We start from the raw sequence: 23,206 nt of genomic DNA on the forward strand, positions 1-23,206 counted from the left end.
GTACAATTTTTGCAACAAATTGTTTTTCTTTTCTTAAAAAAAAAAATTGCTTATATTCTGTTTAAAAATAAATGTGCAAAACAAACTGAGTAATTTTCCTCTTTCAGTGAAGTGAGGACAAAGGTCAAAATACTCATTTTCCTGGCAGGCACTAACCACAAGCGCAGTTATTGTTTAAAAACCATCCCTGTAAAAATAGCATTGTGGCACACCATATGTATTATTTTTCAAGGATTCCAGAACAGGTTTTCTCAATTAATAAGAAACATGCCAGGTTTCCCCGTCCCCCACAATCAGAAATAACTTTGGAAACATAGAAAGCCAGCTGATGGCAAGCACTGTTTGCCCAGAATAAAGATTGTGGGCACAATCTAGAGGAAATTGTGCGTTCCTTAATTTCAAAAGTGCTTAAGTTGCATGATTTCAGTGAGACTTAGGCTCCTCTAACTTCTTTGGATAATGCCCAGTGCCTGAAATATTGCATTTGCTTTCTTGTGATCAAATCCTGTTTATTAAAATAGGTCTTAAGCATGTGCTGGATTGCAGTCAATTTGTGATAAGGCTCACACCACTGCAGGTCATTTTTGCACAGATGAGGCTTGCATCCAGCTGGAGTGACCACAATATCTCATATTTCAGATATCTGATTTAAGCCAATGAAGTAATGAGCTGTGTTTCAAAATCATGAGATATGAAAATTCATAAATGTTGGAGGTGTTTGTTGATTCTTCCAAAGGGCCAGATGTTGACTAAGTATAATTATTATTACTATCATAACAATGACTATTCAGCTCACTTCATCTACTACATGTTATTAGAACACAGCACTAATAAGCATGGTCCAACTTTATGTATTTTAATAATTTTTGGAGCTCCTACAGTCTGCTGACTGATAGATTAGCTACAGACTTCAGCTGACGAGGATAGAAAACGTCTTCCCACTTCCAGAATGATTATTCTCCCCTTCCCAGCACTATGCCCCACATTGTTCTAAAGGGTTTCCCAACTTCCCGGAACAGTGTGGTGCTGTCGGCACAGGGGGACTGTAGGTGATGGGGAAATCTGCAGAAGTCACCTCCTTCCACCTCCAGTTAAATTTCCTGAATGGAAATCCAGTCACAGGATGCTCCCACCAGCAGGAACAAAGTTTGTATGTTTTGGTACAATTTACCATTGGTTTTGGTTTGCGTTTTGATACTGTTTTTAGTTTTGTTAACATGTGTTTTAATAGTTGGATTATTATTGCATTTAGGTTTGTTTTTAATTCGTAAGCTGTCTTGAACAACTCTTTTGCGAAGGAGAAAAGCAGAGTATAAAATTTAAATTAATAAAGAATAACAAGAACGGCAATGCTTAATTATCAGTTTAAAACCTTTTGAATGTTTAGTTTTGCACAGATTTTATAAAAATTGCTAAGTGTTTTTGGTAAAATTACTTAAAAGAATTACAGCTACTAAGATACACTTTAGAAAAGCTTTCCTTCTCTAATGCATGATTGTACAGTTCTTTTAAAAGGATGCCTGTTGTGAGACGTGTATGTGCATCAGCTGAAAACAGAGAAATGGATGCTTCTTCCCCTCCTCCCCAGATTGTTTGCTTTATTAATACACAGATTTAATAGAATAACCATTAATTGCATGAAGTTTAACCTATTATATCTCCTAAGATTTTTTTAATTGTATGACAGCTCTAATAATAGACAATGGTCAGTCTTATCTAATGGGTTTTTTTTCATGTTAAATGGTTGTTGTGAATTGTCTTTGACTTTAATTGTCCTTAATGGATGACTCTCCAAATCCTGCCCCTTAATACTGCCTACGTTGTTCTAGGATCTTCAATACACAGTGTCCTTTGATAACCAAGGACAGCAGCGGTGGACTTCTCCAGCCATTTCTTTCCATACCAGAAAGTCACTACAGTGTGATGTGAGATGTAGCTTCCTTTGACCCTGAACTCTCTGCGTATTGCTGATGTGTAGGCAAACCTGGAGTGGGGGGGAATTGGACCCAGAAATTGCATAAGACTGGATTAACTGCATGACTTTGAATCATCTAGAAACAATGAAAGAAACAGAAGTTAATTTGGGGGGTCAAAGTGGATTATATTTTAATTCCACTTTTTCTGGTGCATGTTCTGCATTATTTAACAGAACCAGTATACTACTTAGCACAATATGATTACTCTTATTTAAAGCCAGAAATGTGGTAAAAAGCTAGATTTCTTTAACTTTTTCCTAGTAAGAAAATAATAATATTTTCACAGTCCTGTATTAAATTATTATAAAATTCAAGATTATTTATCATGAAGCACCAACAAAATCATGCAGGCTTTAGATATTTCCTCAACCTATAAAATATTCTTTGAAGAGTAGGGAAAACCTACATCTTTCCTACACTTCAGTTAATCCATGTATTCAAAGCTTTTTTTTTTCTTTTTCAGGTCGATCACAATTTAAAATTACTACTACCTCCTCTCTACAGGATTCCCTGATGCATAATCCCTTTTTAAATTTGTTACTCACACTTTCTTGCCCTTCTATATTAGATTCATCCATCATCTTCTTATATCTTTATCCATCAACATGAAACTTCTTCAGAGCCCCTATTCCAGGAAAAGCCAATGTGGTGCCCTCCACATGTTTCTGGGCTACAACTCCCATCACACCTGATCACTGGCCATGCCAACTGAAGCTGGTGGCAGTTGTAATCCAACATCATCGGGAGTGGACCACATTGGCTATTCCTGACTTACTGCATTGCCTTACCTGGATCCATACTTTTCTTAGGCACAGTGCAGATATTTATTTATTTATTTATTTTATTAAATTTCTATACCGCCCCATAGCCGAAGCTCTCTGGGCGGTTCACAACAAGCAAGACAGCAAAAATACAATTAAAACCATATATAGAACAATTTAAACATACTAAAATACAAATATACTAGCATACTAAGATGCTAAAAATAAGTTGAGATGTTAAAATGTTAAAATTAAAATTATTAAATTATTAAATTTATTAAAATGCCTGGGAGAAAAGGAATGTTTTAACCTGGTGTCGAAAAGATAATAATGTTGGTGCCAGGCGTACCTCCACAGGGAGATCGTTCCATAATTCGGGGGCCACCACTGAGAAAGCCCTTTCTCTGGTTACCATCCTCCGGGCTTCCCTCTGAGTAGGCACCCAGAGGAGGGCCTTCGATGTTGAACGAAGTGTACGGGTAGGTTCGTATTGGGAGAGACATTCCATCAGGTATTGTGGTCCCAGGCCGTGTAAGGCTTTATAGGTTAAAACCAGCACCTTGAATCAGGCCCGGAAACATATAGGCAGCCAGTGCAAGCGGGCCAGAATCGGTTTTATATGTTCAGACCGCCTGGCCCCTGTTAACAATCTGGCCACTGCATTTTGCACGAGCTGCAGTTTCCGAACCGTCTTCAAAGGCAGCCCCACGTAGAGCGCATTACAGTAATCTAATTTAGAGGTTACCAGAGCATGAACAACTAAAGCGAGATTGTCTCTATCCAGATAGATATAGCACTGAACAGGGTTCCAGGGACTGGGGAACAATCCACAGGATCATGTGTACTAGCCCTTAACCTTGTCCTGTGTTTTGATTTTGATGTGTGTGCCTGTTGCTAACCCTGGTTTATTTCTTGTTTTATTGATTCTTTAGGATGCCTTTCAACAAATTCCCTAAGCAGTTTATATACTAAAATTGGGCAACAAATAAAACTTCCTAAAACATCCTCTAAAATTTTTACTAATTTTATCTATATGCTTCTTTAGCTTTGTAGCCTCATCAGGCAGATTATATTAATGGACTGTCCATGGAAAAGGCAGATGGAGGTACTGAAGAAATAGGGATGTCAGATTTCTACTTTCCATCCCTCTTGTTGCTGTTGTTGATTCGCAAAGCCTTCATGTTATCAAGCACCAGCCCCAACACTAGATGCTAGTATTCAAAGAGGCTGTTCCTCCTCTAGAACTCTCAGAGGAGGACGCTTTTGGAGGCTCTGGAGGAACAGTGATATAAAAAATCCACTCCTCAGCCTTCTTGTTGCTTTTCATGTCTTAGCAGGCCCACTTTGACCACAGGGGAATTTCCCCCCTATCTTGGAAGTGTGTTACCAAGCAATAGGTCTTGTTAAATTAAACCCAGGTATACATTTAAACTAACTTAAGCAAAGCAAAGTAAGAGCATATGCAGGTTCATTTTCAAGGTTACCAATGGTTATATGTAGCTTCAAACTGGGCAGAGAGAGGATGGGATGAATTTACATTTGAGAGAATAGCAGGGGAACATACATGTTGCTTCCAGTCCCTTAAGCCTGGTTCCTTGTACATCCTAACCAGTTTTAGGCCCTGAATAGATAATATGTTTACCATATGATCATCTCTCCCAGGCTTTTTACTTTTTTAGAAATAGCAGCTGCAACAGAGGTAGAATCCAGATTGGAACCATGATGCACAGTTTAGGATAGATGACCATTCCCCAGTGGAATCTTCACACCGAAATCCCTCTCTCCCTCCCCCCCTCCCCCAGCAAGCTATTTGATCCCAAAGGTGCCATTTTCTACTTTGGCGCTTTCAGGGCAAAATCACCTTCTGGAGGCAAATAGCTTTTGGAGAAGGGATTCTCTGCTGAAAAGCAGGACAAGATCAACTCAATTCCCCATACATCTTAATTTGGATTCCTGCATTGAGTAGGGGGCTGGATTCGATGACCTTATATGCCCCTTCCAACTCTACTATTCTATGATTTTATGATATGATTGATTACAATGCAAATCCCCTCCCATTTTCATGGCTGATATTTCTGAAAAGAAAAGGGGAAAAAACAAATCCAGAAGACTTGTTCACATTCACATTCAGGATTGTAGTGTTAAACATTTCCATGAAGTGTTCTCTCTCCATAAAAACATCATGGTTTTATGTACATATAACAATTTCATCAAACTAGCACATAATGCTTTTGCAGGCGTGCATGGGTGGTATCTCCAAATCTGCTCCAGTTGGGGGAACTCCCAGAATAGATTTAAGGGGTGCGTGGGGGAAGAAGAGGGAAAGAATGTTCTGTTGCACAAGGAGAAATCCCTGCACTGACAGAACCAGTGACTTAGTGCTACATTAAATACATTCCATAATGTAGAGACAAATCAGGTTTATTATTGACTATATGCGGAATTGGGAGCTGAAGTCCATTATGGCTCCCTAACGTGTATCTGCACATACTTTACAGGTTTGTGACTAAACAAAATTGGACAGTATGTGTAGAAATGACAAGCTTAAGCCATTTAGTCATTTTTATATGTTGACTCCTATTTTTTTAGATGGACACTGAACTTTCTTATATTTTTAGCATGCTCATCCTATACTAGAAATCATTAGAAATGACTTGAGTCTAGTCTTCCGTGTAGACACTTTGAAGTCAATGCCATCAGCATCAAAACATTTCCAGTCCCAAACAAAGATAGGCCACCATGTACAGCAATATGTGGACAACCATGCCTCAGATGGTATGTGTGTGTGTATTTACTATCATTTCTAATTAAATCTACACTGGTCCACACCAGTATTGTCATAGGTATAACACCATCTCTTTTTTCAGTGAAGGTGATAAACCCTTATTCTGCAACTACAGTATAACCACTGACTTCAGCAAAATGCTAGATTTTCTGCAACAGCATCTATTTGAGAATTGTTACCTGTTTTCTCTTATACTTCAGAATCTCCCTGGGTCCAAAAATGGGCTTTGGAGATTTTTTTCCTACTCATGTGCAAGGAACTAAAGAAAAATAAGCAATTTTCTGATATGTCTGAACATTATGGTCTACAATTGAGCAATTTTATATTTGAGCAATTGTTTTTAAAATAATAGCTGTATTTGTGTATTTAGATATTTTTCCTTGTAGTACTTATAAGCTTGTAATATGCATAGTAAAAGGGTCTGTTGTAGTTAACTTGTCTTGGGAGCCCAGCCTGTGGTTCAAACTGAATAAAACTGCAAGTACAGTCTTGAGAGCTTGCTAACAAAGGATTTAGCAAAAGTAACAAGAGTGGAAAATGCAATGAAGAACAAAGGATAGACTAGTGAAAGTACAGACTGGTTATTATAACACTGGGGCTGTTGGGATAAATTATGTTCCTAAAAAAAAGTAATACTTTAACTGTAATGCTGTATGCAAATAATTAAGAATATATTGTTCTGTCTCCTTCCTTCCTTTTCTTTCTGTTTTAGTTATGTGGAAACCTTTAAAACTGAAGCTTGAAACTTGTACCTCTGGGTCTCAAATGCCTGAGAAAGCACTGCAGGCTGTAACTGCAGAACATTCCTTTGGTGGGCCCTGGAAACCGAGCAAGCTAGCACAAGAGAAGTTCAGAGAGATCACATGTAAATGAAGGCTGGCTCTAGGCTCCCAAGGAGCATTTTATTTAGTTTAAATTTGAACTTGAACTTTTAAATGCATTCCAATGGAACTGGACAGAAAGCATTGCTAGGTACAGCAGGAAACCATTTTATTCTGAGTACAGTCTCATTGCAAAAGTGGTTGTTAACACAGACAAGAGAGATAGGTAGTTTTATATCCAAGACTACCATAAAAACACACAAAATGTGATAGAGAGACACATGTCCAAACAGAAACAGATGATGGACTTGTGTCGGGAGAAGGTGCATTTGGCCAGAGTTTCTTGGCATGTGACCAAAGCATGTTTGGGAATGTGTATTTACCTTTCACACTTGTATCTTTAATGGTTAGAGCAAGTCCAACAGAGGTGTTCAGAGAGCTGTTTGTTCCATCTGTACTGGATCAGTTTCAATTGTTGCAGCCAGAGGATGTGGACAAGAAGTGGTTGAAGAAGTGCGACCGACCACCTGCCCCCTTGACCCTTGCCCATCTTGGTTTTGTAGATCTAGCCATGAGGGATTGACTTGGTGGGTCCAGGGAGTGATTAATTCTTTACTGGAGGATGGTAGAGTACCATCCACCTTGAAGGAAGCAGTGGTGTGTCCCCTCCTTAAGAAGTCCTCCTTGGACCCAGAAATGTTTAATCACTATCACCCAGTGGCAAATAATCCCTTTTTTTGGGCAAGGTGCTTGAGAAGGTAGCGGCGGTCCAACTTCAAGCATGCTTGAAGAAGACTGAATATCTGGATCCATTTCAGTCTGGCTTTAGGCCCAGTCATGGCATTGAAACTGCCATGGTTGCCCTGGTCTGTGACATTTGTCCAGAGATGGGGGAGTGCAACCCTACCTCTCAGCAGCTTTTGATACCATTGACTATCATATCCTTCTGGAGTGGCTCAGGGAGGTGGGGGTTGGGGCCACTGTACTTCAGTGGTTCTGCTCCTCCTGGGATGCTTCCAGAAGTAATTATGGGAGGCTTCTGTTCAACATCATGGGAGCTTTCCTGTGGTGTCCTGCAAGGTTCCATCTTGCCCCCCATGTTATGTAACATCTATATGAAGCCGCTGGGAGCAGGCATCAGGAGTTTTGGAGTGAAATGTCACTAATATCCAGATGACACTCAGCTCTGCCTCTCTGTGTCATCTGAATCAGGAGAGATAGGTGAAGTGCTAGTGTTATGTGTTCCAGATTCTCAAGACCAGGAGATGGGAAGATGGCCTGTTCTGGATGGGGTTGCATTCCCCTGGAAGGAGCAGGTTTGTTGCTTGGGGGTACTCCTTGATCCAGCATTGTCACTGGAGGCTCAGGTGGCCTCGGTGGCTAGCAGTACCTATTTCTAGTTCCAGCCAGTTCACCAGGTACAGCCCCTTTTGGACAGAGATGACTTGGCAGCAGTACTCCATGCTCTCTAACTTCCTGATTGAATTATTGCAATGTGCTCTACATGGGGATGCCTTTGAAAATGAGTCAGAAACTTCAACTGATCCAAAATGCAGCAGTCAGATTACTGGTTGGGGTTCCTTTTAGAATTCATACAACCCCTGTTCTAAAACAGTTGCATTGGTTGCTGGTTCATTTCCAGGCCCAATTCAAGGTGCTCTCTTTAGTGTTTAAAGCCCTAAGCAACTTAGGCTCCAAATATCTCAGAGACTGTCTTCTTCCCCACAGATCCTCTCAGATGTTAAGATCAACAGAGGGGGCCTTCTTACGCCACCCTCAGCAGTTTGAGCATGGTAGCCCAGGAGAGAGTTTTCTCTGTGGCAGCCCCTAAGTTGTTGAATTCCTGCCCTACTGAGGTGCATCTGACACCTTCCCTATACAGCTTTCAGTGAGTACTAAAGACACACCTCTTTATCCTGGACTTCAGCTCCTGAGATGTAGAATCACCCTATTCTTGTGATCAAAATGTCTTTTAATTCTTTTTAATATTGTATTTTAGATTTTGTAACCCACCCAGGAACTGTTTGTTCCATCTGTACTGGATCAGTTTCGATTATTGGGGCCAGACGATGTGGACAAGCTGCTTGAAGAAGTGCAGCTGACCACCTGCCCCCTTGACAAATAATATTTGTTGGGATAATAATAATAATAATAACAACAACAACAACAACAACAACAACAACAATAATAATAATAATAGATGTGTATATATACCAAAACAAAGCTGCCACATAATGTTTAACAGAACTCTTATGCGCATTGTCATGTGCTATCCAGCAGTGCTTCAATTAAAATCAAGTCTTGGTTACTAAGGATATAATACTGAAAATGAGTACAGTTGCCTGCTGAGTCACATATGACAGACTGACACTGGGCATAGCCCAGATCAGTGGTTCTTAATGCATACTTAGGAGATGATCTAGTCCCTTTGCTGTATCCACTATTCATGGGTGTCCCAAGCCTCTAGCAACAGCACTTTCGTCAGATGCACATGAAAGGGTCTTCTATTTCAGTGAGACTTTTTCCTGTCTCTTTTTACATTATGCTGCATATCCAGCTCTTATTCAAAAAAGAATTTTGGGCTTGTCCCCACCAGCATTTAATGCATGTTTGCAGCTCCTTGTCCCTGATGTTTTTGGCCAGCAATAGCAGCAGCAGGGACTCAGGAGTCTCCATTTTGGGAAATGGCAGTGGAGATGTGGAGATTTCCAGATATCAGGAAATGCATTCATGTGGTCAGATAATGGAGAAGAGAGCTTGACGTCTGCAATTGTGTACTTCCTGGGTGGATTTCCCCCCCCCCCCGAGGCTTTAGCACATAGGTCAAACACCTCCACACATGCCCATTTTGTGCACAAACAGGAGTGCGAATAACAGATTAGAAGGCAGGGAAACAAACAAACAGTGGGGTTGACCCACCAAACAGGAATGGTATGGCTGGAAAACGGTGGATTTGCAGCTCAAATGAAGGACCAAATGTGAACCAATCTTGTCAAATACAAATGAAAAACCAGTGGTCCTGCTCACATGGGGATAAGCCCTAGATCATTAAACTTTCATTGTAGTGGATGAAGAAAAAAGCTTTTACCCTTGTGGATATGAAACCAGGCCAGTGCAGTCTGCTGTGCACCTGCATCAGATCCCTGTATAGCTTGCCAATTAAGAAACCAGTGCAGACTTTGAAAAGACAAACAGTATGCCATTCTGTAGTTTAAATTAAGAACGTGAAATAGATTTTTAGTACATTATTAACCTCTAATGTTTAGAGTAACGGTGTAAACCCACTTTTTATATGTATTTTAGAGTCAGAGGCAAAGTCTTTGTATTTCAGTAAGAAAACTTTACGACTAATAATAACTAGTAAGCAACATTTTGGAAGTCTCTGAAAGATTTGATCTTGCTTTCCACTTAATCCCTTTGCTATACTTCAGTTCTCAAGTAACTTTCATAGTCCAGGCTCACTTTAACGGGTACAATCTATTTTTCATGAAAAAGCAGGAAATAAGCTGTCTTTGGTGAGGTGGGGGAGGAAAGATTTACAAAATGTAATCATTGTTGAAATATTCTCTTTGAACTAGCTTGTTCACAGGGGTGTCTGGCTCCCAATATCCTCGTTTCTTTAGAACACCCTTACTAGTTCTTCGAGTAGATCAGGTACACTGGTGGTTCACTTCTTTGATGTCTTGAATGAATGAAAGAAAAGCATAATAAAAGGGAGCTGTTGATCAAGCATAAAATACTCTTTAAGCTGACAGAATGGCAGAGTTAACACATCCTAAGCTGCTTTTAGTTTTTTCCCTTTTCCCCTCACATTTTCCTGTGCTTTGTGTACAGTGGGGGTTTGTATTTTTTTAAAGCCTCTGATCTATGTAGTATGCCATTCTATAACAAAACCAGAATGGGATTGTTTCTTTCTCTTGTTTGCTTGACTACTTTTTCTTTTCTCTCCCACCCCCCTGCTCCCACCCACTACCACCCTGGCCCACTGGAAAAATCTGAAGTTAACTATTACTGTGACTGGCTTTGAATGTGTGACATGAAACTTTGGGCCATTAAGTTAAAATAAACTCGGTAATAAATACAACTATTAAGTGTCTTCTTCAGAAGCATGTGAGATTTTTCTCAAAGACTTCACAAAAATAAAAACTTTAATCTCCATTTTAAAAATGCAATGTCGGATTATTTTCTTTTGTAATTAGAAGAAGGTGAAAGTTTTCTTTCCATAGATCTAATTTGTATCATGAATTCCTTTTCATTAATGTATGCATCAAATTCAAAGTGGCAATCGGTCTTCCTTACTTGGATTACATTTCAAGCCTTTCACACTGATGGGTCTATGCCATATTATGTCCAGAATAAACATGACTGTGTTAGCCTTTAATTCATTTTTTAGAATTCAGACACAGGAGATCCTGGACTTGGAATTATGCATTTTACATAGGAAACTTCCTGGATTATTCAGTAGATTTCCTTAGCATTCAAGCTGGAATCAGCAGCAAGAATTCCTGCCTGAGAACTTTTCTGCAAGGTTTTCTGAGGGCACCTGGTTACTACTGAGTAATGGCACTCCACTGCACCTAAACTGGAATGAGTTGTTTCCCATGCAGAAAAAGTGGGGAAAGGACGCATTAGCTTTACCAGATATGCTAAAGACATGTGTTAATATAAAAACAGAGCTCACAATAGATTTCCAGGGCACTCTCTTTTTATATTATATATGCCTTAAACTTTCATAGTCAGCAAGCAACACTCCTGTTAGAGTTAGGGCATGTAATTTGGCAAAGTTTATTATAATAGTTTCCTTCACGATTTTGTATATATTTTGCTTTGAGAACTCTGTGCCTTCAGGGATGTTTGCACTTCTTTTTCTTTTCAGATGTTCAAATTACACAACTATATTTTGCCAAGAGCACTCTTTAGGGAGATGGGGGGGGAGATTTCCCCCACCCCCCTTTGCGTGTTGCAGAGCATATGTAAGAATCACTTAAGTCTCTGGTTATATGGAATATAAAAAGAAACAACAAATGGTCTCAAATGCACCACTTTTTCCTGCTTAGGCTGCAATCCAATGATATACCCACTTATCTGGGAGTAAGTCTTGTATAACTTAGTGGTACTTTCTTCTGAGTAGACAGAAGTGAAAGCTTCTGAACTGTTCCTCTTGCCTACACCATAGGACAGGAGAGGGAGGTGCCTATAAGCCCAAATTTATCTAAGCTCAGTCTCATCACATGAACGTTTAGCATGTCATTCAAATGTGAGCCCTAAGCAAAATACTTGGGCCTCTGTTTGGTGATATTTAGATGAAACAAAGCATATTTGGATTAACTGAACAAGAGGTTCACGGGACTCTCAGCAATGAAGTACAAGGTTCTAAATATGAAAAGAATAATGAGTTAACACAATAATGAAAAGGCAAGATTGAAACTGTGAAAAGTGAACTCTGGCTAGAACGTGGGGCTTGTATCATTTTCCAAAGATCACAACAAACTACTTTTTTTTAAAAGCTATGAATTCCAATACATGTATTTGGCACTATTAACGAATCACCCTTTCTGTGTTTTATTTATTGATTTTTTTTATTTATTGAAACAAATAGGTGGGGAAATCCCACCTAAAAGTTTAGGTAGCTAGGTACATCTCCTTTATAAATTATATTAAAATGAATGGAAGTTATATTAATTCCTCATTTCAATGGGGTTTATGTAAATTAGAGACCACCCAAAGGGGCACTGCTGTCTCTTTGTGGCCATGATGATTCCATAAAATTGTGGAATATTGCAGAGTGATGCACCATTTGGAAGCCCACATAGGAACTTGCACATTTTAGGTTTAAAAGAAATAGGAGAAGTTTATAGTCTTATGATTAGGTTGATATGCCTGAAATTGTGTGGAATCCTGCTTGTCATTTTAAAACTGTGGAAATTTTCATTGTGGGATTTACAGTTTTGAAAGCATAATATATGACTCTGTGCATCAGGGTTTTTTTAGCTTCTAGTCCTCCCTGTGTGCACCTATTGCTTTCCAATATTTTAGGTCAGTGGTTCTCAAACTTCTTCCCCGTGGACCCCTTGAAAATTGCTGAGGGTCTTGGCAGTCCACTTACTGATTTTTCTGCTGCTGTAGCAATTACAAGAACAATGATTTATTGATATTTCCATTAATATTATCAATATTAATATCAATATTTTTTGCAAGGGAAAAAAAGCAACGACTAGCAGACAAAGAATGAACTCTAATTGATATTAACCTGTTAGGTCAATGGAATGCTTTCAAACCGACACTTGCCAAGAGATCCCATCCCTAGTGGGGCCAGAGGCAAAAGTGAGCGACACAACAAATGTGGATTTTACCTTTTGTATAGTAAGCTAGTTTCTTAACACACACACACACATCTCTCTCCCTCTCCTTCATCCAGACCAGTGTCTTCAGGGTGCAAAGCAGGGCTGTTGCCTGGGAAGAGGGGATGTGGCTGGTAGGGGATGGGATGTGAGCCGAGGACAGCACTGAGAGCCAGATAGAGAGGCCTGGGGGCAGGGCACAGTTGGTTCCTGGACCTTGGGTTCCTCAGCTTCCTCATTCTATAAAAGGTAAAGGTGTCCCCTGCTGGTCGTTTCCGACTCTTAGGGTGACGTCTTGCGATGTTTACTAGGCAGACCATATATATAGGGTGGGATTGCCAGTTCCATCCCCGGCCTTTCTTTACCCCCCAGCATATGCTGGGCACTCATTTTACCGACCACGGATGGATGGAAGGCTGAGTGGACCAGCTCTGTAGGTAGTGCTGTGCCAAAGTCATTTCCTCATTTCCAGGCACTGGTAGGCAATGCCATCCCTGGACTGGTTTTAAGTAAGAAGGCAGGCAGTCGGGGACTGGCTGGGGGCAGACTGACATTGGTGCATTGGTGCCCCATCTGCCTTAATGGACTAGTTTCCACTGCCTCCAAGAGAAATGTTACACAGTGCGTGCAAGCTGTGATTAATCTATGGACTGCATTTATTTTCTTGCTATATGCTTATCAACCACAGGTATTTGATAGTGGTTCTTCTGTTCCTCTGTTGGAATAAAAACTCCAGTTTTTATCCTTGCTTTCCTGTCAAAGCTGACTGATGAAGAGTCATCAAGGTGATAATCATCTAGGCTGTGATGCTGAGGATCTAACTCATGCATGGGGAACCTGTGGCCCTCCAGATGAAGTTGTACTTCAACTTCCACCAGCTGTGACCATTGACATGCTGACCAGGGCTGATGGGAGTTAGAGTACAATGACATCTGGTGGGCCACAGGTTCTTCATTCCTGATCTAAATTTAAGGTTCCTGTCTGAAAATCTTGCAGTTTATAATTACAAATATAATTACAAATATTTTTTTCGGAGCTAAATCAGTATTAATTAGATTAAGGAACACCGCAAATGTATAAACTTGGGTGAGGGTAGAACACATTGTCCAAGATCATTTATTTATTTATTGTACTTATATCCCCCCCCCCAATCACATTCATGATCTCGGGGAGAGTTACAAAAATAAAATAAAATACATGAAAATATAATCAATATTTAAAATATCACAATTCAGTAAAACAACAGATTCACAGCAGATAGTCTGTGACTCATCATAAGACCATCACCAGCCATACTATAGCAGCAATTTTCAACTCAGAACAGACCAATCAGTAGTAAAAGCCACATTCTTAATTGGCGTTGGAAGGTCGTCACCAGCTGCACCAGTCAAATATCAAGAGGGAGTTCCATAGCCAGGACACTGCCACAGAAAAGGCACTATCCTAGGTTGTGTAAGAAATAAAATAACTAACTAAATACTCTGTTTAGAATTTATCAGTGATACTGCTACAGCAGCAATAGATATGGAAGGCCTCTCACCCTGCCTACTTTGGTACTATGACACTTGCAGTCGAATGGATTCAGTGCTTGACTTGGACTGAGGAGACCGGGGCTCAGCAATAAAACTCACTGGTGACTTTGGGCTGGCCTCTCTATTTCAATTCAAGCTACTTTCACAAAATTATTGTGAGGAAATGGGGGGGGGCGTGTGAATGCCCAATCTCCTTAAAGGCAAGGGAAATTTAGTAAATGAATAAAAGGCCTTAGTCATAAATATATTGGGGGAAAATAAAACCTAGCCTATGGAGTTTGTGAGGGAACATTTTAAATGTACTGTATTAATGTCCTTAAATAACCCATTTTGCTTTGAGAAGCAAGCCAACTTGTCACACCCATTTCTGGATTCCACTTTAGGTGGTCCCTGGCTGCCTGAAAGAGGCGGTAGTGAGACCACTCCTGAAGAAACCCTCCCTGGACCCAGAAAATCTTAATAACTATAGGCCGGTAGCAAATGTTCCATTCCTGGGCAAGGTCCTGGAACAAGTGGTTGCGGGCCACCTCCAGACATTCTTGGATGAGACCGATTATCTGGATCCATTTCAGTCGGGTTTCAGGCCTGGTTTTGGCACAGAAACAGCCTTGGTTGCCCTGTATGATGACCTTTGTTGGGAGAGAGACAGGGGGAGTGTGACTCTGTTGATTCTCCTTGATCTCTCAGCAGCTTTTGATACCATCGAACATGATATCCTTCTGGGGAGACTGGCTGAGTTGGGAGTGGGAGGTACTGCATTGCAGTGGTTCCGCTCCTACTTGGCGGGTCGCCTCCAGAAGGTGGTGCTTGGGGAACATTGCTCGGCACCCTGGACTCTCCAGTATGGGATTCCACAGGGGTCAGTTCTGTCCCCCATGGTGTTCAACATCTACATGAAACTGTTGGGTGCGGTCATCCGGAGCTTTGGAGTGTGTTGCCATCAGTATGCTGATGACACGCAGCTCTATTTCTCCTTTTCATCTTCTTCAGGTGAGGCTGTCAATGTGCTGAACCGGTGCCTGGCTGCGACAATGGACTGGATAAGGGCTAATAAACTGAGGCTCAATCCAGACAAGACTGAGATGCTGCTAGTGGGTGTTTCTTCTGACCGGATGGTGGATGTCCAACCTGTCCTGGATGTGGTTGCACTCCCCCTGAAGGAGCAGGTTCGTAGCTTGGGGGTTCTCCTAGAACCATCTCTGTCACTTGAGGCTCAGGTAGCCTCGGTGGCACGGAGTGCTTTCTACCAACTTCGGTTGGTGGCCCAACTATGTCCCTATCTGGACAGGGATAACCTTGCTTCAGTTGTCCATGCTCTGGTAACCTCTAAATTAGATTACTGCAATGCACTCTACGTGGGGCTGCCTTTGAAGACGGTTCAGAAACTGCAGCTTGTGCAAAATGCAGCAGCCAGATTGGTAACAGGGACCAGACGGTCCGAACATATAAAACCGATTCTGGCCCACTTGCACTGGCTCCCTTTATGTTTCCGAGCTCAATTCAAGGTGCTGGTTTTGACCTATAAAGCCTTACATGGCTTGGGACCACAATACCTGATGGAACGCCTCTCCCGATACAAACCCACCCGTACACTACGTTCAAGATCAAAGGCCCTCCTCCAGGTGCCTACTCCGAGGGAAGCTCAGAGAATGGCAACAAGGGAGAGGGCCTTCTCAGTGGTGGCCCCCAAATTATGGAATGATCTTTCTGACAAGGTGTGCCTGGCACCAACACTGTTATCTTTTCGGTGACAGGTCAAGACTTTCCTCTTCTCCCATGCATTTTAGCATGTGTTTTATGTTGTTTTAAATTTTTAAATCGTGTTTTAAATTGTTTTTTAAAAAGATGTATCTTAAATTGTATTTGCTTTTAGTTACTGTAAACCGCCCAGAGAGCTTCGGCTATGGGACAGTATACAAGTATAATAAATAAATAAATAAACCTCCTTCCGCAGTATTAAACTTTACCCTTGAGGACTTTAATTGAATTGAATTGAAACTTTATTTTTACCCCGCCCTTTTTCCAAACTGGAACTCAGGGCGGCTTACAAATAAAACTACATGTAGTTAAAAACATAGAAAAACATACAATTAAAATACAATTAAACTATGCACAACCTTAAAACCGTAAAAGGCACTTAAAAATCTAAAAACAATTTAAAATAATACAGATAATAATATAAAACAATAAAACAAGCCTTGTAAAGCCCAATCCTAAACACCTTCTATCCCAAAAGCCTGTCGGAATAAAAAAGTCTTTACTTGCCGACGGAAGGATGGCAAGGAGGGGGCCATTCGTGCCTCCCTAGGAAGGGAGTTCCAGAACCTAGGAGCAGCTACCGAGAAGGCCCTATCTCGCGTCCCGACCAATCGCACTTGCGAGGGTGTTGGGACTGAGAGAAGGGCCTCTCCTGAAGATCTCAGGGCCCGGGCAGGCTCGTATAGGGAGATACGGTCTGACAGATAGCCTGGACCTGGGCCGTATAGGGCTTTAAAGGTCAAAACCAGCACTTTGAATTGTGACTGGAAACAAACTGGCAGCCAGTGGAGCTGTTGTAACAAGGGAGTTGTATGGTCCCTGTAACCAGCCCGTTAATACTCTGGCTGCAGCTCTTTTTTGTATTTCTCAGTTACCATGTCTGTTTGTTTTGTCTGATATGTCATTATTTACGGAGATGCACTGATAGAAATTGTTTGAACTAGACTAGGTTGGATTTGAAAATATAAACTTTCAGAGCCAAATGTAAAAAGACAGACATTTTAAAGATGATTTGAATAACTTTGAGAATAAAAGTTTCTGTTCTGTTTGAAATATTCTGAACTCCAGGGCTGGTGCTTTTTCAGTGTTCTTTGAATACCAAAGACAGAATTACCAGAAGGTGTTTGTTTTTTAAGTCCCCTTGCCCAGCTACCATTGGATATAGACTGCCATTCTCAAAGAAATATAATTTGCCATTTCAGACTTCCTGTTTAGGATTCAGTCAAGTAGATATTGTTTATGGTTCATAAAACCTTACTATTGTGAGAATTTTAGGACACTAGCAGTATAGTGCCTCAACTTTCATAGTGCTGTAAATTAGGGAGGGGGGAGTGTGATAATACCCCTCCGAGGACATTAAAACAGAGCTCAGCAATGTTAAATGGAATTGTATAAGCACATTCAGTGTGGAACTGTTTTGCATTACATGAGTTGAATACCTTAGAGATGACACACATCTGCAGGCACTTTATTAAATCCTGAGTCAGCACTTTCAATCTGATGAGATTACTTCTTCATTTGACTGGAGAAAGGAAAGCGAAGATCTTGTACTGGACTGCAGAATTCTTCTTGATGTTTCACCTTGAGCATGAGGGTGGGGGGAAGTACAGTGAAATACAGAATTGTAATAGCCCTAGCTACAGGCAAAAAAAAGTCTTCTTGCGGGCTCAGTAAATGGTCCGGGAATATCTGATATTGCAGAATTTCTGAGGCTGGTATTTGTGAACCTGATCAGTTTATAGAAACTTAAGAAGGGCCTGCTGGCTCATCTAGTCCAATCAACTTCCTAGACTGTCTCCTGCTACTAATGTATTTAAAGGGGTGTTTTTTTAGCAATGTGTTCCTCAAATTCTTTTTAGCATCCCTTATTGTCTGCTTGCATTCCTTTTGCAAAAGTCTGTATTCCTTTTTGTTCTCTTCATTTGGGCAATTCTTCCATTTTTTAATTTTTTTTAAGGAAGCCTTCTTCCTTCTAATAGCTTCCTTGACTCTGCTGGCATCCTCTTGGCCCTGGTGGTACCTTTCCTGATCTGTAGTTTACACTCCAGTTGAGCTTCTAATATTGTGCTTTTAAACAATTCCCAAGCATTTTGCAGAGATTTGACCCTTTTGACTTTGCCTTTTCCAAGCCCCTCATTTTTGGACATTTCCTCTTTTGAAGTCAAATGTGACAGTGTTGGATTTTCTTGAAAATTGGCCATTTACACGTAGGTTTAATTTAATAGCACTATGGGTCACTGCTCCCAATTGCTTCAACAACACTTACATATAGCACCAGGTCCTGGGCACCATTAAAGATTAAGTCCAGAGTCGCTGTCCCTCGTTGGTTCCATGACCAACTGTCTAGGACATAGTCATTTAGGGTATCTAGAAATTTACTTCTTTGTCATGATTGGAGCACATATGTAGCTGGTCTATGTTAGGGTAGTTGGTCACCCATTACTAGTACATTTCCCTTTTTGGATACTTCCTTGATTTCATTCTTCATCTCCCTCACCATTTTGATCAGGGGAACATTAGGATGTCTTCAGTACTAAATTACTCTTGGGGCCTGGTATCACCACCAACAATGATTCTGTGGAGGAGTCTGCCCCTTTTGGGATTTGTAGCTTGTTGGGCTCAATACCATCTTTGACGTACAGAGCAACACCAGCTCTAATAGGTCCTCCATTGTTCTTCCTTTAGATTTATATCCAGAGATAACCATGTCCCATTGGTTCTCTCCATTCCACCAGGTTTCCATTATGTCCACTATATCAAAGCTGTCCTCTAAGACCAAGTATTCCAGTTCATCCATCTTAGCGTGTAAACACTTATACAGTGTCTCTCTTCAAGTGTTTTTGGCACTTGTGTTTTGACTTTGCATGAGAGACCACTGGGAGCCCCATATAAGACCAGATATAATTTTAGAAATAAAGACGTTTGATTGCAAATTATTGAACATGCCAAAAAGTTCTTCCAGCACAGATGCTTGTTTTACTTTTTAGAAAGATCTGTGAATCACAGACCAAACGTTAACATATTTGTGGGAGCATGCATAAGCGCATATACACACTTCATAATTTTTTTTTACTTATTTTGCAGCTTACATTTTCTTGTAATTCAAACTTTGCAAGTTTATTTTTAAAAAAGCATAACTGTTACTCAAACACAATCCATATTTTCTCTGTGCCTCCCACCTGGAGAAAAAAAGATGTTGGGGAGACAGAAGCTTAAAGTAGAATCACTGCATTTCCCCACCCCCCACCTGTGAGACACTGTGAATTTGTTGTGAATCCAATAAACATATATGCTGTTTGTGCCTTTGGAATGCAAAAATGTAATCAAAGGTAGCAGGGTGTTTGGGGAGGGGTGGGACTCTCCAGACATTGCAACTTTTATAGTGTACTGGCACATCTTATTCTGAAAAAGCATGTTTGATGGTCAGTTGAGTGTATGTGACCAAGCATCTCTGCAAACATGTTTTAGTGTCTGCTTTGGTCAGGAAAGGGTTAATGCAGTTTCCCATTGTGTCCAGTGTGAGTGGTGTCTTCAGGAGTCATACTGACACCCCCAGTGTGGGGTAACTCTATTCCTTTATTGACATGTTGCTCGTCAAGTACACAATAGCACTCTGTCTGCAAATCATTGCTAAAACCATTTTTTTTTAAAAAAAAGTTTGAAAGCCTTAAGGCTTAGACAAAGGCACAAGAGCTGCAGTGCGCAGCTCAAAACTACAGAGTCAGCAACTTCTATTGATTAAAAACTAACCTTTAAAGTAACTCTCAGAGTGTGTGGTTAGCATTTAAATTTAAACATGTCATGAGTTGATTTGTGTTACGGAATACCAACTCTGAAGGAGTTACATTCACATCAGATTTTTTTTTCTAATTCCCTTAAGCAGCTAAAGTATTTCATGAAATGTCAGCAGGGTAGGAGAGTGGGAGAAAGGTGTTTATGGGGAGAGGGTGCGACTTGCGTGAGCCTCGTAAGTTTTCTTTCCCATGCAAGTATTCAACTCTTTCCCCACCTCAGTAAAAAAAAAAGTGTGGGGAGTGCAACACAATAATTAGCCCTTTGTCTAACTTTCCCAAGTGTCAGAGAGAGGCTGATTAATTAAATATACAACAGCATTGGGTTTTGGAGTGGGGGTCTCGCTTGCTGGGAAGGTCATAAATTAGGCTGAATAAATACTTCAATGTGTTTGCAGTGGGCCTGCTACGTCAGAGCCACTGGAAGGTTGGTGGGAGGGGAGGAGAGTGTTTCTTGCTAATGATAGTCACGTCTGGGTCTGTCTGGTTGCTCATAGCAACCAGACATGATGTAACACCAGGATGAACTTGAACTTGGGGGACTTGAAAAGGGAACAATAGACCAGAGCAATCAATAAAGCCTATTTCAGTGAAGGATTACAGAGCTGCTCTGGGGTAACCTTGTCTGCAAGGCACACACGGAATAGTAAGATGGGTAAAGAAACTTTTTTTCCTATTTGAGAGGAGTGCAGAAGCACTGCAGATTTTTTTTATTTATTTTTTTAAAAACTTATGCAGTGAGTAGCACAGGAAAAAAGTGCCATGGAAAAGTGCACCCCCTGCTGTCCAAAATGTGTGCTGAGCATTATCAAAAGAAATACCATACATAAGCTGTATTCTAAAAGAATGCAAATAGTTTCAAACCATTTACTACATGTCTCTTAGTGATACAGGCCATTCAGGTATTCAGACTGTTGCAGTTACATTCCTGTAATTAGGGGGTAGCTGCTTAATAATAATAATAATAATAATAATAATAATAATAATAATAATAATAATAGCACTGTAAATTAAATTGAAACCTAAATAGGATTCTTGATCACTACTTTTAAAATTAGTTCATGCTAACACCTCTTATTTGCCATTGCCATTGTGAATTGCATACTTTACATGGGACTTGCTTCAGTAAATCATATAGTTGTCAATAAGAGAAATTGTTATTTTTAATGCTTTATAAATAGCAGTGATATTAGATGTATGATTAAGTTGAATTGGCAGTCTTTATCATCTTGATAGGTAGGCCCTGCTTACAGCTTCTCTAACAACTAGGGAGAAAGGGTCATACTTCTAGTTAAAACATTTGGCTTCCTGATCACAACTCTTAGAATCTTGATTCTAAACTTTGGTGCTGGTGTGAATGCCTGCTATCCAGAGTTAGTAGGGTGATGATGGCTTGTGTCATCCAAGCACTTACAAGCTGTAAGAACACTTACTTGAGAATACTTTTTATTGAAACTGGCATAACAAGGTAATAAACGTATTTAGAATGGAAGTGTTCAAATCAGTTCACCATTAGTAAACATTAATCTGAAGGGCCCTCAGTTGTATAGAGGAAATGTACAATACTGTACCTTGCTTTGGTGAATAGTACCTGTGCTAAAATAATCAGCCCAGGTACCCTAACCTTCAGGAAAACCTGAAACAAAAGTAACATATAAAAATCAATTTCATGTAATTACACATCAGTGTAGATCTGTCTCATAAAATGTGAAGAGAAAAAAGGGTAAAGGTGTGTGTGTGTGTGTGAGAGAGAGATGTTGAAAAAAACCCAAAGAATTAGCCAGTGAGTTGAAAAAGGAAACTAGTCATCTGAATTGACGGTGCCAACTTATTTTTAAGTAAAACAGTATTTATTTGATTTGCCTCCATGACATACTGCAAAACTAAAATCATGTAATCTTAAAGCCAACAGGATTTTGCTTTTTGTTGCTGATATGCAATTCAAATATTAACAATACTGGGTGTTTTGGTGTAAGCACATTTTGTCTGAGAAATTATGAGGGCAGGAAAAGCACCTTTTTCATTATTGTTATCTACTAGAAATTTCTGTTTGTTTTGATCAGTGTAAGCCATTGCCATTCATAAAATCCAGTGATGTAAGTGCAAGGTTTTTTTGTCCCAGTTGATGTGTGATTGTTCAAAACGGGAAGAAAGAAAGAAAGTCTGTTGATGGTACTTACTGGTGAAAATGTTAAAGCTGGAAAGTCTTAATGTACTGTGGATGTAATCTAAGACTTGGGTGACCATGGCCCAATCACAGCCTGGCCTACCTCATAGGATGGTTGTAAGGATAAACTGGAAATACTCAAAAGTCCTTAGAGGAAGGAGATGATACTAATGCAATAATGGTAACAATAATACAAAGCACAATCAAAATAATGGTTCAAATGTTACACCACCTCCCATTATGGAAAATGGAGAACAATCATTCCCCATGATGGCATTTGACAGAATAAGGCTCGGCGTGTGATGTGGAGTTTGCAGCATGACTCAGCCCAACATTTCCATGCTAGTGCCAGCTTCCACTAAGTACGCATGCCACTGGCATGGAGATGTTCTGCACTGCTGGGCTGGCTTCTGAAGCAAAAGCTCTCATGCTTCCATACATAAGAATTTTTGGCAGCATTCAAATGAGTGCACGGGTGTCAAAATCATGGTATTTGAAAGGTGGTCGAAAGGATGGCCTAAACAGGTAACAAAATTCATCTTCATATATAACTAATGTCATAATGTGTTTAGCATTATGTCTTCTTATTCATCTGAAAGTGATGACACACTTTTTGTTGGGTTTTGATTCTGCACATACATTCATGGATTCAGTGGCTTTTCAGTATCAGTTTCTGAGATAAACCAGCAGGCTTGAGGAACACAAAATGTATGCTGAATCTATTGGAAATAAAACATTTCACAGGCTGACCCCCACGCAGTTGTTCCCCTCAGTCTGTCATGACAGACATCTAGGACCATTGTTTTCTATTTTATGGAATGCTATGATATATTTTAGTTTAATTTCATGAAAGACAGCTTTTATCCAGGTTTACCCTTTATTTACAAACACCAACTGCGAGAGAGAGAGAAGAATCAGCAGTTTGGTTGAACCAGTTGCCTCTTATTTCAGGGTTCATCTGCTGTATCCCTCATAACAACCGTGTTGTGGAAATGTTTGAGCGTAATGGTGGTTATCCATGTAACATGTTATAGCCACAACACAGAGCAGACAACAGAGAGAGGCTGTTTTAGGCAGCCTAGATATGGCAATTTTAAAATTTAGACCTTAGCCTTTTTCCATTTTAGCAATGTGAGCTTAGTGCTTATGATACTGCATTTTCACATGTATAAATTTGGACTGAGATTGAAATAAAATAAAATGTATATCCCTTTCCAAGTCTTGGTAAAGCTCTCAGAAGAATCCAACAGTGTTTGGAAACACATGAATGGAAT

General features: G+C 40.1%; 1 protein-coding gene across 4 annotated transcripts in view; it reads left to right on the plus strand.

Moving 5' to 3' along the window:
- NFIA (nuclear factor I A) overlaps positions 1-23,206 on the plus strand; it is a 446,003-nt gene that overhangs the window by 415,196 nt on the left and 7,601 nt on the right. The window lies entirely within an intron of this gene.

The sequence above is a fragment of the Rhineura floridana genome, chromosome 6 (genome assembly GCF_030035675.1).
Source record: "Rhineura floridana isolate rRhiFlo1 chromosome 6, rRhiFlo1.hap2, whole genome shotgun sequence".
Classification (NCBI taxonomy): domain Eukaryota; kingdom Metazoa; phylum Chordata; class Lepidosauria; order Squamata; family Rhineuridae; genus Rhineura; species Rhineura floridana.